Raw genomic sequence first — 18,006 nt, 5'->3', positions numbered from 1 at the left:
GAGATATCATTGGGCCACACAACGATTAGGACGCATGCTAAATACGGTTAGCACTATCCCAAGTATACAGATAAGCTCTGATGGGTTAGAAAATGCAGTTATTGCTCTCAAGCAGTGCTTCCTCCTGGGGGAAGAAATTATTTGTTCTTTTTGAACCACCAGAGCTGCCTCTGGGTCTGCAAAGAGGGATGACTGGAAGCTGTTCAGGAAGACAACTTAACCTTCCTCCCACTGGGCAACTTCAGTTACCACAAGCTTAGACAGAGATGTATAAGCTGTCAAACACCATAAAACTAATTCTAAATCTCTGAACCAAGCAAGATTCCCAGCAGCATAAATAGCCAGCCTCATTTTGCTTTCAAACTGTTTATAAAAGGACAGACAAATCTTTCTCTCCCCCTATTCACGCATAGAGGAGAAAGATAAAACTGGATTTGCCACCAACTGTGCCAAATCCAACATTTGGTCAGTTCTTTCAAGCACAAGCATTTTTCTGGACACTCAGCTCTGAGAGTGTAATCAAATGAAATTGATTTTGCTTCTGAATGAATCAACTTTATTTTGGGATGGTTAAGTTGACTCGGCCTAGGTTAGCTTTTAGGTTGTATCCATTGGTAGATTTAATTGACCACCAAGCACATCCATATGTCAGTGTCCTTGGAGTCCTAACGTAAGAGGAAAAAGCAAGAAATGCAGGACATGGCTGCATTCTCAAAACCATTGCCACACAATTAAGTGACATTTTAACATTTTATTTATCCATATACTATCAGGAGAGGCAAGTATATGGCAGACTCTAATAAACAGACATAGTGAATAACATCAAACAACCAAACAGAAGGTTTTGTGTCATGAGGAAAAGCCAACAATATCGATGAGGGCTACAGGCTCAGAGGAAAGGGGAAACTTGGGATTCATGTGGCATTGAAAGAGAAAAAACAGCAAGTTGGGCTTTTGAACAAGTGGCCCAACAGATATATGTGTGCCTTCATTGAGCATGTTCAGAATGTCTTAGCTGATGCTGTACCCTTTACACTTACACCTACCATACTCTTCCCAAGGAGAGAGTCAGGGATAGGATGGATTGCCAAATCCTGAAAGAAACATCATCCAAATGGGTAAAGACATCTTTCCAAACGTTTGAAGTCCCAAATCACTTCTCTGCAATGTTGAGAAAGATTTACTCTGGAACACAGAAAGGTAGCAACTAATTCCAGCTTTCATATCTGAGTACTATAATTTCTATATTCCCCTGGGAGTTATTCTATCACCATTTTATTTTATTGCTATGTTTGTTTTTACACTCGGCATGAAAACCTAAGACTTCATGCCACCAGATTCCGTGGTGCTGATTCACTATTTTATACCTCAGCTAACCCCTCTGAGAAAAGTACTGTTGAGATATATTCCTGTTTGAGAGAGCTATGATTTTACTAATCAACACAAAGTCCATTGCTGAACAAAAGACATGTAGTTGAGTGTGTTTATTATGCATCCTTGGCATAAATATAAGGCTTTGTATACAATAGAGACTAAGGAAAGTGTTAGTTCATTCAGAAAGTCAGTCAAAAGCAGCTGTTGATTTCAAACAGTTAGAACAACTGAATGAGGTAGGGAATTTAAATGCATTGTTTGAAATTTCATCAATGGGGGGTGCATTTAATGACAGTGGGAGCATGCATAAAGGAGACTTAATTATATTTAGCTCACCTTCTTGAAATGGAGGTCTAAAACCAGAATGATATGATATATATTTTAAGCAGTAGGTAAAAGGAAATGTAATTTTCAAAATGATGTTATGCTTTATTCTGATTGGAATACAACAGGGAAAACATATTTAGATCTAGGTTCCTCATTTTAACAAACATAAATATTCATAGGAAAGTGTCTAGAGTAGTGAAGTATTCAGAAACTGCACCACATGAGGAATGGGGAGGGCATTTACCGAATTTTAATCCTGGGAGGACGGCTTCACCAAGGTAGTATCCTTGAATGACTGAAGAACTGCTTTGTGGTTGCAAACTCATTCTATGTTGTTCTACAAGGGCAGAAACCATGAAGAAGTGAGCACGATGATAGGGTTTCCAAGCTTCTAGAACTGCCCAGTGATGGAATCAGTGTGCAGAAGCAGAACAAGATGGGACAAGAAAGGGAACTAGTTCAAAGAGTAAGAAACTGAATGAGGAATCATATTGCAGACAATACCCAAATCTCTACATAAAAGGAATCAAAACCAGGGGAACTTTTTTTCCCAATAGAATTTATTTTTTCAGGACAGTTATAGGTGTACAGAAAAATTAAGACCGTATACAGAGTTCTGGTATACCCCACACCCAGTTTCCCTTATTATTAACCACTTACATTTGTTACAATTAATGAACCAACATTGATACCATATTTTTAATAACTGAAAGTTCATAGTTACTCAGATTTGCTTAGTTTTTCCTTATGTCCTTTTGCTGTCCCAGGATCCTATTCAGGATACTACCATACACTCACATCATGTCCCTTTAGGATCCTCTTAGTTGTGAAAACTTTTCTTGATTTTCTCATTTTTGATGACCTTGACAGTTTTGAGTACTGGTCAGATATTTTGTAGGATGCCTCTCAAATAGGATTTGTGTGTTATCTTTCCTCACAATTAGACTGAGACTGTGGGCTTCCGGGGGAAAACCACAGAGGTAAAGTGCCATTTTCATCACATTATATCAACATGGTTTCTCACTGCTGATATTGGCCCTGATCGCCTGGCCATGGGTGTTTTGCTGGGTTTCTTCACTGTAAAGTTACTCTTTCCCTCCTTCCTTTCCATGCTGTACTCTTTGAAAGGGAGTCACTATGAGAAGCCTACAATTAAAGAGTAGAGATTTATGCTCCCTTTCTTAAGAATGAAGTATGGAAACCATCATTCTCAGCAAACTAACACAAGAACAGAAAACCAAACACCGCATGTTTAGTTTCCACTCATAAGTGGAAGTTGAACAATGAGAACACATGGACACAGGGAGGGGAATATCACACACTAGGGCCTGTCGGGGGGTGGGGGACAAGGGGAGGGAGAGCATTAGGAGAAATACCTAATGTGGGTCACAGGTTGATGGATGCAGCAAACCACCATGGCACATGTACACCTATGCAACAAACCTGCACGTTCTGCGCATGGACCCCAGAACTTAAAGTATAATAATAAAAAAAATTGTTAAAAAATGCTCCCAGAAGTGAGATGCATGGCGGCTATTTTCCCTTCTGTCAGATCTTGATGAATAAAGCAGTCATAATTCATCTCTAGAAAGATTATTTATACCCTGGCATTTGAAATGCTTTTTATTTAGAATAGTAGTAAAAATGGAAAAAGGAAAAGGAAATGATGATGGAATACCAGACCAAGGGAACTCCTTGGATTTTTCTGAGCACTTTAACCAACTTGAATTTTTGGAAACACATGGACACCTTATTCCTACTGGTACTCAAATTCTTTGGGTAGGCAATCCTGATGAAGATGAGGAGCAAGATGAAAAAAATGAAGAATGGTATCAATTGCAAGAAAAAAAATGGAAAAAGACCCAATCAAATTGCTTCTTTGGGCTGCTGAAAAAAATCAGCTTACTACAGTGCAGAGACTACTTTCTGAAAAGGCCGCTCATGTGAACACTAGGGATGAAGATGAGTATACCCCTCTTCATCGTGCAGCCTACAGTGGACACGTAGATATTGTCCAGGAGACCATTGCACAGGGGGCAGATGCTCATGCAGTGACTGTGGATGGCTGGACGCCCCTGCACAGTGCTTGTAAGTAGAATAATATGAGTGGCTTCTTTCTTACTGCAGCATGATGCAGATATCAATGCCCAAACAAAAGGCCTCTTGGCCCCCTTGCATCTTGTTGCTGAGAACAGAGACAGCAAGGATACCCTAGAACTCCTCCTGGTGAACTGTTACGTCAAGCCAGGGCTGAAAAACAACTTGGAAGAAACTGCATTTGATATTGCCAGGAGGACAAGTATCTATCACTACCTCTTTAAAATTGTGGAAGGCTGTACAAATTCTTCACCTCAGTCTTAACAGTTCTAGTAATTTTCTTTTTTCTAAGTACCAGTGCCTCCTTTGTGTGAGATGTAAAGTATTCCCATAATCAAAGTTGACATTGAACATCTTACTACAAAAATTCAGTGGTATTCGTTATAATGTTCTTCCAAGTGAATTGCCTGACTTTGATGTCAAAATGTATTTGAAAATTGTTTGCATACATCTTTAATGATTTATAAAAAGAATGGAGTATCTACATGATTTACCTGGAATTCTTTTGAAATGGACATTTGTTTCTTCTCCATCATTTATTTAGTCATTTTCAGTATGGACTTATGGATATTTATGTTACACTTTGGGTTATAATCCAATACTGCTTTACTTTGTTGTTCAAATTGTTCCAGCTTTGTCCACTGGAAGTTCTTTCGGTTGAGTTCTGTGTCCTTCTGTTCCTCAGACATAATCCCATCATTGTAAGTTTCCTTTAATTTTTAAGCACTTCTTTACTTTCTGATATTACAAGATGCTTGAGGCTCATCTTGTTTGTTTCCTGCCCCGAAACTATAATCAGCCATTTCTCCAAGGAATCCTGGTTCTTTTTAATGGTTCCTATAATTGTATTATAGACCAAGATCTAGATTCTAGGTGTGTTCATTGCTGCTGGGATGCTGTTCTTTCTAGTCCCTCTCAGCTAACAGAATGAGGAAATGCATATGTATATACTAAATTATAAATATACATTTATCCATAAATATTTCTGTATCTGTATTAAACTAAATATAAATTTACACTGATGTCTCCAACTGTAATGAATTACTACATGGACCATTCCATGCTTATCTATAACCCCTTGCTTATCTGTAACCTCCCACTTTAACAGTGAGGAACCTGGCTCCCACACTTCTACTGTACATTTACTTAATTGTTCAGTTGCAGCATACATGTGTAGCAATATCTGGATTATTAATCTGTTCCCCATAAGAAACAACTTTATCAAATAGCATACAGTGCTATTTGAGTCCCTTTTGACTTTAGTCTTACAGACTTTACTTCTAGACTAAAGGTACATAGGTCAGGACCTATCCCACCCCCTTCAGTGGTATAGTTTTGTATATTTGCAATACAATCAGAGTCTCTTATCACAGAAAATAATGTCATGTATCTAACATTATAGTGTCATGAAGAATAGTTGTATTATCCTAAAGATTGATTCTGCTTCACCTGTTTAGCCCTCTAGCCCTCCCCCAAACCACGAATCTGTTTACTACCTTTATAGTTTGTCTTTTTCAGAATGTCATATAATCGGAATCATACAGTATGTGGTCTTTTCAGACTGACTTCTTTCACTTAGCAATATGCATTTAAAGTCTATCGGTAGCCTTTTGTGGCTTGATAGCTCATCACTTTTTAATCAGTGAATAGATATCTATTCACCTATTGAATCACCTCTTTGTGGCTTCCAGTTTTTGTCAATTATGAATAAAGCTGCAGTAAACACTTGCTTGCAAGATTTTCTGTAGAAATAAGTCTTTAAATAGGAAGATGATGGCTGAATTATATGGTAAGACTATGTTTAGCTTTGTAAAACATTGACAAACTGTTTTCCAACATGACGTTTTTCATCCCCATCAGCAATGAATGAGAACTCTTGCTGCTTTGCCAGGATTTCTTTTTGGGTTTGTTTGTTTGGTTGTCATTTAAGTAGGTATGTGGTAGTATCTCATTGGTTTAACATAAAGTTCCTTGATGACAAATAATTTTGAAATTTTTTTCTTTTTTTGTTTTTGTTTTTGTTTTTTTGTTTGTTTTTTTGTTTTTATTGTGCTTTAAGTTTTAGGGTACATGTGCACAATGTGCAGGTTTGTTACATATGTATCCATGTGCTATGTTGGTGTGCTGCACCCATTAACTCCTCATTTAGCATTAGGTGTATCTCCTAATGCTATCCCTCCTCCCTCCCCGCACCCCACAACAGTTCCCAGAGTGTGATGTTCCCCTTCCTGTGTCCATGTGTTCTCATTGTTCAATTCCCACCTATGAGTGATAACATGCCGTGTTTGGTTTTTTGTCCTTGCAATAGTTTACTGAGAATGATGATTTCCAGTTTCATCCATGTCCCTACAAAAGACATGAACTCATCATTTTTTATGGCTGCATAGTATTCCATGGTGTATATGTGCCACATTTTCTTAATCCAGTCTATCGTTGTTGGACAGTTAGGTTGCTTCCAAGTCTTTGCTATTGTGAATAGTGCTGCAATAAACATACGTGTGCATGTGTCTTTATAGCAGCATGATTTATAGTCCTTTGGGTATATACCCAGTAATGGGATGGCTGGGTCAAATGGTATTTCTAGTTCTAGATCCCTGAGGAATCGCCACACTGACTTCCACAATGGTTGAACTAGTTTCCAGTCCCACCAACAGTGTAAAAGTGTTCCTGTTTCTCCACATCCTCTCCAGCACCTGTTGTTTCCTGACATTTTAATGATGGCCATTCTAACTGGTGTGAGATGGTATCTCATTGTGGTTTTGATTTGCATTTCTCTGATGGCCAGTGATGATGAACATTTTTTCATGTGTTTTTTGGCTGCATAAATGTCTTCTTCTGAGAAGTGTCTGTTCATGTCTTTCGCCCACTTTTTGATGGGGTTGTTTTTTTCTTGTAAATTTGTTTGAGTTCATTGTAGATTCTGGATATTAGCCCTTTGTCAGATGAGTAGGTTGCAAACATTTTCTCCCATTTTGTAGGTTGCTTGTTCATTCTGATGGTAGTTTCTTTTGCTGTGCAGAAGCTCTTTAGTTTAATTAGATCCCATTCATCAATTTTGGCTTTTGTTGCCATTGCTTTTGGTGTTTTAGACATGAAGTCCTTGCCCATGCCTATGTCCTGAATGGTAATGCCTAGGTTTTCTTCTAGGGTTTTTATGGTTTTAGGTATAACATGTAAGTCTTTAATCCATCTTGAATTAATTTTTGTATAAGATGTAAGGAAAGGATCCAGTTTCAGCTTTCTACATATGGCTAGCCAGTTTTCCCAGCACCATTTATTAAATAGGGAATCTTTCCCCATTGCTTGTTTTTGTCAGGTTTGTCAAAGATCAGATAGTTGTAGATATGCGGCATTATTTCTGAGGGCTCTGTTCTGTTCCATTGATCTGTATCTCTGTTTTGGTACCAGTACCATGCTGTTTTGGTTACTGTAGCCTTGTAGCATAGTTTGAAGTCAGGTAGCATGATGCCTCCAGCTTTATTCTTTTGGGTTAGGATTGACTTGGCGATGTGGGCTCTTTTCTGGTTCCATATGAACTTTAAAGTAGTTTTTTCTGATTCTGTGAAGAAAGTCATTGGTAACTTGATGGGGATGGCATTGAATCTATAAATTACCTTGGGCAGTATGGCCATTTTCGTGATATCGATTATTCCAACCCATGAGCATGGAAGGTTCTTCCATTTGTTTGTTATCCTCTTTTATTTCACTGAGTAGTGGTTTGTAGTTCTCCTTGAAGAGGTCCTTCACATCCCTTGTAAGTTGGATTCTTAGGTATTTTATTCTCTTTGAAGCAATTATGAATGGTAGTTCACTCATGATTTGGCTCTCTGTTTGTCTGTTATTTGTGTATAAGAATGCTTGTGATTTTTGTACATTGATTTTGTATCCTGAGACTTTGTTGAAGTTGCTTATAAGCTTAAGGAGATTTTGGGCTGAGACAATGGGGTCTTCTAGATATACAATCATGTCATCTGCAAACAGTGACAATTTGACTTCCTCTTTTCCTAATTGAATATCCTTTATTTCTTTCTCCTGCCTAATTGCCCTGGCCAGAACTTCCAACACTGTGTTGAATAGGAGTGGTGAGAGAGGGCATCCCTGTCTTGTGCCAGTTTTCAAAGGGAATGCTTCCAGTTTTTTCCCATTCAGTATGATATTGGCTGTGGGTTTGTCATAGATAGCTGTTATTATTTTGAGATATGTCCCATCAATACCTAATTTATTGAGAGTTTTTAGCATGAAGGGTTGTTGAATTTTGTCAAAGGCCTTTTCTGCATCTATTGAGATAATCATGTGGTTTTTGTCTTTGGTTCTGTTTATATGCTGGATTACATTTATTGATTTGTGTATGTTGAACCAGCCTTGCATCCCAGGGATGAAGCCCACTTGATCATGGTGGACAAGATTTTTGATGTGCTGCTGGATTCAGTTTGCCAGTATTTTATTGAAGATTTTTGCGTCAATGTTCATCAAGGATATTGGTCTAAAATTCTCTTTTTTGGTTGTGTCTCTGCCCGGCTTTGGTATCAGGATGATGCTGGCCTCATAAAATGAGTTAGGGAGGATTCCCTCTTTTTCTATTGATTGGAATAATTTCAGAAGGAATGGTACCAGTTCCTCCTTGTACCTCTGATAGAATTCGGCTGTGAATCCATCAGGTCCTGGACTCTTTTTGGTTGGTAAGCTATTGATTATTGCCACAATTTCAGAGCCTGTTATTGGTCTATTCAGAGATTCAACTTCTTCCTGGTTTAGTCTTGGGAGGGTGTATGTGTCGAGGAATTTATCCATTTCTTCTAGATTTTCTAGTTTATTTGCATAGAGGTGTTTGTAGTGTTCTCTGATGGTAGTTTGTATTTCTGTGGGATTGGTGGTGATATCCCCTTTATCATTTTTTATTGCATCTATTTGATTCTTCTCTCTTTTCTTCTTTATTAGTCTTGCTAATGGTCTATCAATTTTGTTGATCTTTTCAAAAAACCAGCTCCTGGATTCATTAATTTTTTTTGAAGGGTTTTTTGTGTCTCTATTTCCTTCAGTTCTGCTCTGATTTTAGTTATTTCTTGCCTTCTGCTAGCTTTTGAATATGTTTTCTCTTGCTTTTCTAGTTCTTTTAATTGTGATGTTAGGGTGTCAATTTTGGATCTTTCCTGCTTTCTCTTGTGGGCATTTAGTGCTATAAATTTCCCTCTACACACTGCTTTGAATGTGTCCCAGAGATTCTGGTATGTTGTGTCTTTGCTTTCGTTGGTTTCAAAGAACATCTTTATTTCTGCCTTCATTTCGTTATGTACCCAGTAGTCATTCAGGAGCAGGTTGTTCAGTTTCCATGTAGTTGAGCAGTTTTGAGTGAGTTTCTTAATCCTGAGTTCTAGTTTGATTGCACTGTGGTCTGAGAGACAGTTTGTTATAATTTCCGTTCTTTTACATTTGCTGAGGAGAGCTTTACTTCCAACTATGTGGTCAATTTTGGAATAGGTGTGGTGTGGTGCTGAAAAAAATGTATATTCTGTTGATTTGGGGTGGAGAGTTCTGTAGATGTCTATTAGGTCCGCTTGGTGCAGAGCTGAGTTCAATTCCTGGGTATCCTTGTTAACTTTCTGTCTTGTTGATCTGTCTATTGTTGACAGTGGGGTGTTAAATTCTCCCATTATTATTGTGTCGGAGTCTAAGTCTCTTTGTAGGTCACTCAGGACTTGCTTTATGAATCTGGGTGCTCCTGTATTGGGTGCATATATATTTAGGATAGTTAGCTCTTCTTGTTGAATTGATCCCTTTACCATTATGATATAGCCTTCTTTGTCTCTTTTGATCTTTGTTGGTTTAAAGTCTATTTTATCAGAGACTAGGATTGCAACCCCTGCCTTTTTTTGTTTTCCATTTGCTTGGTAGATCTTCCTCCATCCTTTTATTTTGAGCCTATGTATGTCTCTGCACGTGAGATGGGTTTCCTGAATACAGCACACTGATGGGTCTTGACTCTTTATCCAATTTGCCAGTCTGTGTCTTTCAATTTTGAAAGCAGCGTTTTTTGTTTGTTTGTTTGTTGTTTTGCTTTGCCTTTGTATTCTGGAGAGGTGGGGAAGAATATAAGAATATTTTGTTTATGCAAAATTGTCCAGGCTGCGGCAATGGAGAACTAAACTCTTAAGTGTATTAACTTATCTCTGTATATAACAGCATCAAGAAGCAGGCCCCAAAATGGAAGTAAGAGGAAATTTGACTTATTCTTATTCTGAACCTAAGGAAAAACACAAACAAAAATGAAGATATAAATACCAGCAGGCCTGCCACACTGGCAACTTCATAAGGTGCTATTCGTATGTTATAAAATTTTAATCATGTCCCCTAGGAGTTATAGAACATGACAGCTCTGGGAACTTGGACTCTAGAAGGGAAAGGTCTCTTCAGACTTTTGATATTTGGGCACTACAGGGAAGGTGAACTTGGAGATGTCAGGAGCATCTGGACAACAACAGCAAAAGTTTGTTTCTGAGCAATTGGATGGATTCAACACAATTTAACTTTTATTTGGCTTGTACGGTATACAGGGTTTCTCAGGATACAAGCAAGCACTCAGTACTTGCTACATGCCATAGTCTGTAATGTTAATTACTTCGGCTAGTATTAACAAGTTTGTAAGTTAGGTGATATTCATATCCCCATTATCAAGATGGGGAAACTGAGATTCAGGGTGTTTTGTGTATGTCAGAACAACCAAAGTGCAGTTCAGCTACTTCTGCACTATATAGCCTCGGGTAATTTTGTTAACCTGAGATTCAGTCTCCTCAGTTGTAATAAAGGAGATAATTAGAACATTAGAACACAGTCTAGAGCAGTCTCAAAAAGCAGCATCAACATCACCTAGGAACTTCTTAGAAATGCATATTCTGAGGCCCAACTACAGAATCAAAACTGGGCATGGTGGAGGAGGGGGTGGTTAGGACCCAGTAATTTATGTTTCCATGAGCCTTCCAGGTGGTTCCAAAGCAGGCTCAATTTGGAAGACTGGTGGTGTGTAGTTAGGATGTGGATTCTGGAGTCTGAGTCCATGGTTTTGAACCCTGGCATTGTTTCATTGTTATACTTATTGGTCGTGTTGCTTTGCTTACTAAATCTCCCATTACTTAATCCATCTGAATCTGAGTGCACTCATCTGTAAAATGGAAATAATAGCTATATCTACTTTGTTGAGACTGTTATAAGGATTAAGTTGTGAATGTACATAAAACACGTGTCTGGCACATACTGAGTGTTGTAGTGAGTACTTTATAGCTGTTTGTTAAACAGAATAAATAAAAATGAGGTTTGTTGGGGGAATTTGGGTAATGTATGTAAATTGTGCTTGGCACATAGTAAGTGCTCAACAAATGTTAACAATTATTGTCATTAGTAGCCATAAGGTTCTAATAACTTGTTCTAAAGTCCCACAGCCTCTAAGGGACAGGAATGAGCTTGATGCATTTTATACCCTCAACATACATACAGTGTAATCCAAGTGAACACAGTCTCTGTTTTCAAGAGGAGGTGAAAATAAAAAGTCCAAACTAAGCAGGTAGGCATCAGAGTAGAATTAAACCCAGGAGCCCTGGGCGGTTGCAAATATTGCTGCAAGAAACTCGATGTTGGTCTCAGAGGGATGACATCAGTATGGGGGAAGCAGTGGAGGGAGGAGGCTGATGGCTGCTGGCTGCTGGGTCAGAATTGAAAGGGACACACCGTTTCAGCTGGAAACACTCAAAACATTATTTCGAAATTGCCGAGCAAATTCAATGGCTGGTATTGCTGTGCTAATGTGTTAATAATAATTCTGCAGTTAGAGACAAGCCTGGGCTGTTAGCGTTCAAGGCCATTTAAATTTTAAAGAGTCATTTTATGGAAAGTTTTAATTAGCTCTGGATTGTAACTAACATTCTCTTTAAAATTGTTGTGGGCGTTTGATGATGTCTGAGTTCCAGTGGATGGAAATGAGAGCTGGAATTTACTCATTGCTCTCACAGTCTGTCCAAGGCAGTTCATCTTTTCGGGGCCTTGGCATGAGTGCTGTGTAGCCAGGCATTATGCCCACTAGAGAATTCAGGCCTGCATGTCCTCTCATCCTCTGTGCAAAAGGAAAAAGAGAGCTGGGCCCTTCAAAGGGGAAGGTATTTCTGATCCTCGACTGCAATCCCTGCTTCCCTCCTGCTGCAGCTTACGTCTCTTCTTCTGAAGCCCAGATGCCCTGCCTATCCCTCAGGACAGTCTCCTGAGCACAGCTACACACTCCAGCTTCATGCTGTCCCCTCCTATCTCCCTCCTAAACTCCTACCCAACAGGCCCAGCCGTTCATCTTTCTTCTTTGCAGCATGGTGCAGTGGGACTAACAGCAGGATTCTGGTGGACCTAGGTTTGAAAACTGGCTTTGCCACATATAAGCTATATACCTTAGGCTTATTAATTCTCAGACTCATTTTTTTCATCTATAAAATGGGGAAAAAACACCTAACAATGTTACTGTGATGATACTCAGTAGCAAGTATTCAAGGAGAATTTTGTCATCACCTAATCACTTCCAACCATTCTAACATCTACTTCGGTTCTGTCTGTGTCCTTCTTAAATTATTCCATCATGTCCTCCCTTTAACCCCTGAGAAGAAGGATCTGGATGACTTCTTTGAATACTCTCCTATTGCTCCCTCGACCTAGTTCCCCGCACACTAATCAAATTTCCCTGGTGACTGGTAGACCTGTGCACAGGACATGAGCATCCTTGCTCATGGTGGAATTGGATTATATAATGACTACAATGGTGTAGCACTTAAGCAGAAAGAAAAATAATCATTCAAATTTGAGATCTAGAACTTTATGATCCTTGCTGATTCTGGTGATGGAGGAAGCCCAGGTGTGAGAAATGATTTGTGCCATTTTTGCAGCTGTTTATGTTACTTGAGGGTCAGAGAGGCTCGCAGGAGGTCAAGGGATTTGGAGGAAGTAAAATGAATCTCACCCACACGTATGACTGAGCAGGAGGAAGCAGAGAGCCTAATAAAGAAGTGAGTAAATGGAAATCGACCAGTAGGGAATGTTGTGGCCTCTGACAGTTGTCCTGAATGAGATCCTGAGGCTTTGGCTGGCAGAGCAGAAAGAAGAGAAAACCAGGTTGGGAACAGAAAAAGGCAGCATTAAAGCTCACTCCTGGCTGGTATCTTTGAAGGAGCTCGCTGGGCTCTGTGTGTGCAGTGACCATCCTCGAGCTTCTTCCCTGCAGTGGACCACCTCCCACCTTGTGACTGGCTGCCCATTTCTGGCCATTTCCTGTTTTAAATGCAGTCTTTTTTCCTACTGGGCTGTGAGTTCCTTGGGACCTAGAGCTCTGATTTTTTTTAGGTTTTGAATTCTGGGTGTCTACTCTGTGCCTGGACCATAATGAGGAAATTCTAAAAGGAAATATAAAAAGAATATTATTTTTGGAATTATCCAGACCTCAGTTTCAATTCAGGCTCCAGCATCTATCTGCTTGTCTAGTTATATCGGACAAGTCACTTCACCTCTTTGCTTTTTCTTGTCTGTAAAATGGCCAAAATGAAGCTTATCTTTCAGCTGTGAGATTTCTCTCTTAAGGCACATGTAACATATTACCTGCTCATGAATGGCAGTTATTTGGTGCACAATCACATTGGTGGCTCAGATAAGGTCTTGGCCTAGAACATCCAGTGATTACAAGGGATGACAACTAAACCCAAATGACAAAAGCTCTTCAATTTTACAGCTAATTTAGTCCAACCATATTTAGCTAATTCAATCAGTTCTCATTCACCAATGGATAAATTGTGCTCATCATAGGCTTTAACCATGCAACTAATATGGTTTTGAGATAGATTAATTAACAACAACAACAAAAAAAAACAAAGCCCTAATTGAGGCTAAATAAATGAGATAAATCTGTAAGTCTATAATATCAACCAGCAGTTCAGAAACAACCAGTGGCAATATTCAGTCCCCTGTTTTATTTAGCAATATTTCAACAAATACTTACCGTGTGTCTACTCTGTGCACGCCAGGGATAAGACTATATCCTGTGTCAAAGCTGGATATTAAGAGAATATTAACTCAGCTATGGTCAGTCTGAGTAGAATACAACTAAGAAGGATGATCACTGTGGGATCAGAGTTAGAGCAGAAAGTGTAGGGCCAGAGACAGAGCCAAGCTGAGAGAGGGACCAAAAGCCAAGGCCAAGAAGCCAATATTGCAAATATTGCTGCAAGAAACTCGATGTTGGTCTCAGAGGGATGATATCAGTATGGGGGAAGCCATGTGGGGAGGAGGCTGATGGCTGCTGGCTCAGAATTGAAAGGGATACTCCAGACACACTGGGAGTCAAGAGGATCTCAAACAGCTAACAGAAGTGAGGACAGAGCAGGAAGGGACAAACAGAGATCTGAGAGTGATCAGTCTGAGACCAGCATCTGTGTGTGGTGGGGAGGAAGGGCAGGAATCAGAAGGGGGAAGAATGAACACACAGGCTTCTTTTATAGGCTGGCTGCATTCATGTATGTCTGAGTGAACTAACATAATTTATGAGGACCAAATAGATGTAGATTTGTTAGAATCACCACAAAATGCTACATTCTTGAGCCAAATATGACCTGTTGACTTTACAGCTCTGAGCCTATCTGTCCTTCCTGCAGAGAGTGGGAAACTGCACAGACAAGCAAATATGTGCCTATTTTCTTTCATTTTAACTGTGGCCTCAGCACTACACCCATGTTGTCTAAATTTATGGCACATTCTATTTTCTGAGCAGGGCCATCTCACATACTGGCTTTGCTTCCTCAAATTGGATTTCCTGACATTGGCCCTGTTTCTTTTCCAACTTGCACAAAAATTCAGTGTCCACTTTATTGTCCAATTCAAATTGGGCTTATCATCCTTTTCCTAATAAAAGTTTTTATCAGTCTTCACCCAAAACATGACACCTCTGTCCCCTCTGGAAACTATGGCTAAAAACAGAGATGCGGTATGTAATGGTTAATTTTATGTGTCAACTTGACTGGGCTAACAGGTGCCCAGATGGCTGGCAAACATTATTTCTGGATATGTCTATGTGGCTGTTTCCAGAAGAGATGAGTGTTTGAATCAATAGACTGAGTAAAGAAGATCTGCCTTCACTATGGGTGTGAGCATCATCCAATCCACTGAGGGCCAGCATAGAACAAAAAAGGCAGAGGAAAGGCATATCTGCCCTTTCTGCCTGAGCTGAGCCATCCTTCTTCTTCTGCCCTTGGACATTAGCACTCCTCATTCTCAGGCCTCCAGACTCAGACCAAGCTTTACATCTTTGGCTCCTGGTTCTCAGGCCTTTGGGCTGGGCTTGGGCTGGAGCTACATCACTGGCTTTTCTGGGTCTTCAGCTTGCAGATAGTAGATCATGAGACTTGTTGGCCTCTTTAATTTCATGAGCCAAAACCTTCATAATAAATCTCTTTGTATTAATATACAAATTATATAACTTTTAATATAAAGTTATAATATAATACTTCTATTAATATATAAATCTTATTGGTTCTGTTTCTCTGGAGAAGCCTGACTAATACAGAGCAGAAGACTCTGCATCTTCCCCCGATGGTTTTAAATGAGTTTTAATCACCCCTCTCCACCTTCATGCAAACACAGCTTAGGCAAGGAGTTTGAACCTGCAATGCATTTTTTTTCTCCTTTTATGTAATCAGTTGATATTTTCCTATTTCAGCCCTTGGGTAGATTTGCTTCACTCATTAGCTAACAGAGCTTATTTTACCTATCTAGGATCTGTACATCTCAGGTTCTTAGTCTTGCCCAGAAGGATGTCTGCTATTTAAAGTAAATAGTGTGTTGTAGGATCCCAAGTTGCTGTCTTCAGTTCTGGAAACTAAGGTTTGGGAAGGGCTGTCAGTTTAGGATGGTTCCAATAGAAGTTCCATGAGAAAATAAAAGTATGCTCCAATGATATGTCTTGGAATTCAGTTGGCTTCTGAATACATCCTAAATTTCTTTTGATGTGTGACTTTGTTATACTTAGTTGAGAATGTTGTTGACCGGAAGTTATATTCCACTATTAAAATGCTGATGGCACTCATGGAACTGGTGAGATCCTAGGAAAAGTGAGAGAAGGCCTAGAACTCTCTAATTCTTCACACTTTTTTTGAGCTTTTGTTTTCTTCTATAAAAAAGGAGTAACTTCCCTTCCTGAGTCCCATTTTAGAAATGCTACCTGTAAAAGAAAGCTTTTCTAATAGCAGATCAGTTTCCCAAATAATTGTGTTTACATCAGAATCAAAGTGAAAGTAAGAGCAGAAAGAGATCATCAGTTTGCAAGGAAGTCAGTGTCTTCCTCATCCGGCTTCAGCTCTGAAGGCTATACCAGCCCCAGAAGCAGCTGACTCATAGAGGGACACTTGTATATCATCATAGATGTTAGGTATCAGCCATTAATGCTACCTATTTAACAAGAATGAACTTGCTCTTCTAAGTCATCTGTCATGGAGGGTTTGAAGAATAAAAAACTCACAGCAGGCCGGGCGCGGTGGCTCACGCTTGTAATCCCAGCACTTTGGGAGGCCGAGGCGGGCAGATCACGAGGTCAGGAGATCGAGACCATGGTGAAACCCCGTTTCTACTAAAAAATACAAAAAATTAGCCGGGCGTGGTGGCGGGCGCCTGTAGTCCCAGCTACTCGGAGAGGCTGAGGCAGGAGAATGGCATGAACCCGGGAGGCGGAGCTTGCAGTGAGCCGAGATTGCACCACTGCACTCCAGCCTGGGCGACAGAGCGAGACTCCGTCTCAAAAAAAAAAAAAAAAACAAAAAAAAAACTCACAGCAAAACATTTTCTTAGTGTGTCTACCTAGTGGATAGGCATTTGGAATCTTCTCACATTCACCTTAATCCCTTTGCTTTGAGTTATAAGGCAACTCCTTGAACAAAAGATTTGTCGGTATCTTTTTTTAAGCTAATCATTGAAGTTGTCCCCATACTGTTCCCTCTCAACTGCTGAAAACCATTCTAACAATACTGTCTCTCAGCTCATATACTTCTAATCTAAACTCAGAATAAATTGTTAGAACAAGTATGTTTAGAAGTAGGTTTTTGACATTTTCAATTAGAATTTGGAACATTTTTTTCTGTATCAAATGCAAAATGGCAGAATGTACCCCTAATCTCAAGAAGACTCATTAAAAACTTCCATCTTGATACATAATTATCAAGAGTCAAAATGGTCATGATTAGTCAAGCTTCAAAATTAAAATCCTCTCTTTGGTGAACTTTTGAAATAAAATGCCATTATCATCTAAAACCTCTATCATCTATGATAATGAAGCTCTCAATTAATTCTTTTGTTATTCACAAAAAGATTAATAACACTGGTTCTTAGTTTTTTTAAGTATCCACATCTGCAAGAGGCATACCATATAAACCATATGTAACTAATCTTTTCCAAGGGAAACAAGAAACAGATTTGAGCATATGTTTTATGGACAGCTAGTATTCCCCTACAATAATGGCTCATGCTAATTATTTTTCTTAAATTGATAATGCTTGCAATAAATTATTATCTTTATGACTATTTCTAGTTTTAGGAAAGTGTTCATGAAATAAATGGTGATTAGTCTAAATGACCTTGCACAGAGTTAGTGTTTCAGATAAATGCCACATTAAGTGGATAATTGTTGTGAGCTGATGCTGACTCTTCTAACAGCTTCTTCTTGTCCAGCTGTTGCTTTAGAAATCTTGAGCACCAAACTGAATCCTACAAGTATTAAGACTCTATTGGAACCTATTGATTGGAAAAGTCCTTACATTTGTGTGGAATATTGTCCTGGGAATTGTAACAACTTTGACTTAGGTGGCCAAGTGTGATCACATTGATGGCTTTTACCTATTTCAAGGTGGCGATCCACCATGGAAGCCAAAAAATGACTTACACTACATTTGCCTGTTAGATCCCTAGCTAAAACACAATATTTGGTCATATTCCTATGAAAATTCTCCTAAAGTTCATAAGACACTTGGTCAAGAAAATCTGCCTTTATAATTTAAACTTATTTTGTATCATGTTTTATCCTAGTTGCAAAAATAACTAGGAACTAGGTGCTCAGACTCTATTAATCATTGCTAGACACATCATTGAGAGAGAAACTCTGTATAGAGAAGTAAGATTACATAGCTAACAGTAGATATGTATTACCTATTG

The 18,006-nt window shown here is 39.1% G+C and overlaps 1 pseudogene; it reads left to right on the top strand.

Moving 5' to 3' along the window:
• Positions 1–3,345: 3,345 nt before the first annotated feature.
• Positions 3,346–4,062, top strand: LOC129485704 (ankyrin repeat domain-containing protein 49-like; annotated as a pseudogene).
• Positions 4,063–18,006: the final 13,944 nt, after the last annotated feature.

This window comes from Symphalangus syndactylus, chromosome 7, assembly GCF_028878055.3.
Source record: "Symphalangus syndactylus isolate Jambi chromosome 7, NHGRI_mSymSyn1-v2.1_pri, whole genome shotgun sequence".
Taxonomy (NCBI): Eukaryota; Metazoa; Chordata; class Mammalia; order Primates; family Hylobatidae; genus Symphalangus; species Symphalangus syndactylus.
This window is presented reverse-complemented; position numbering and strand designations above follow the sequence as displayed.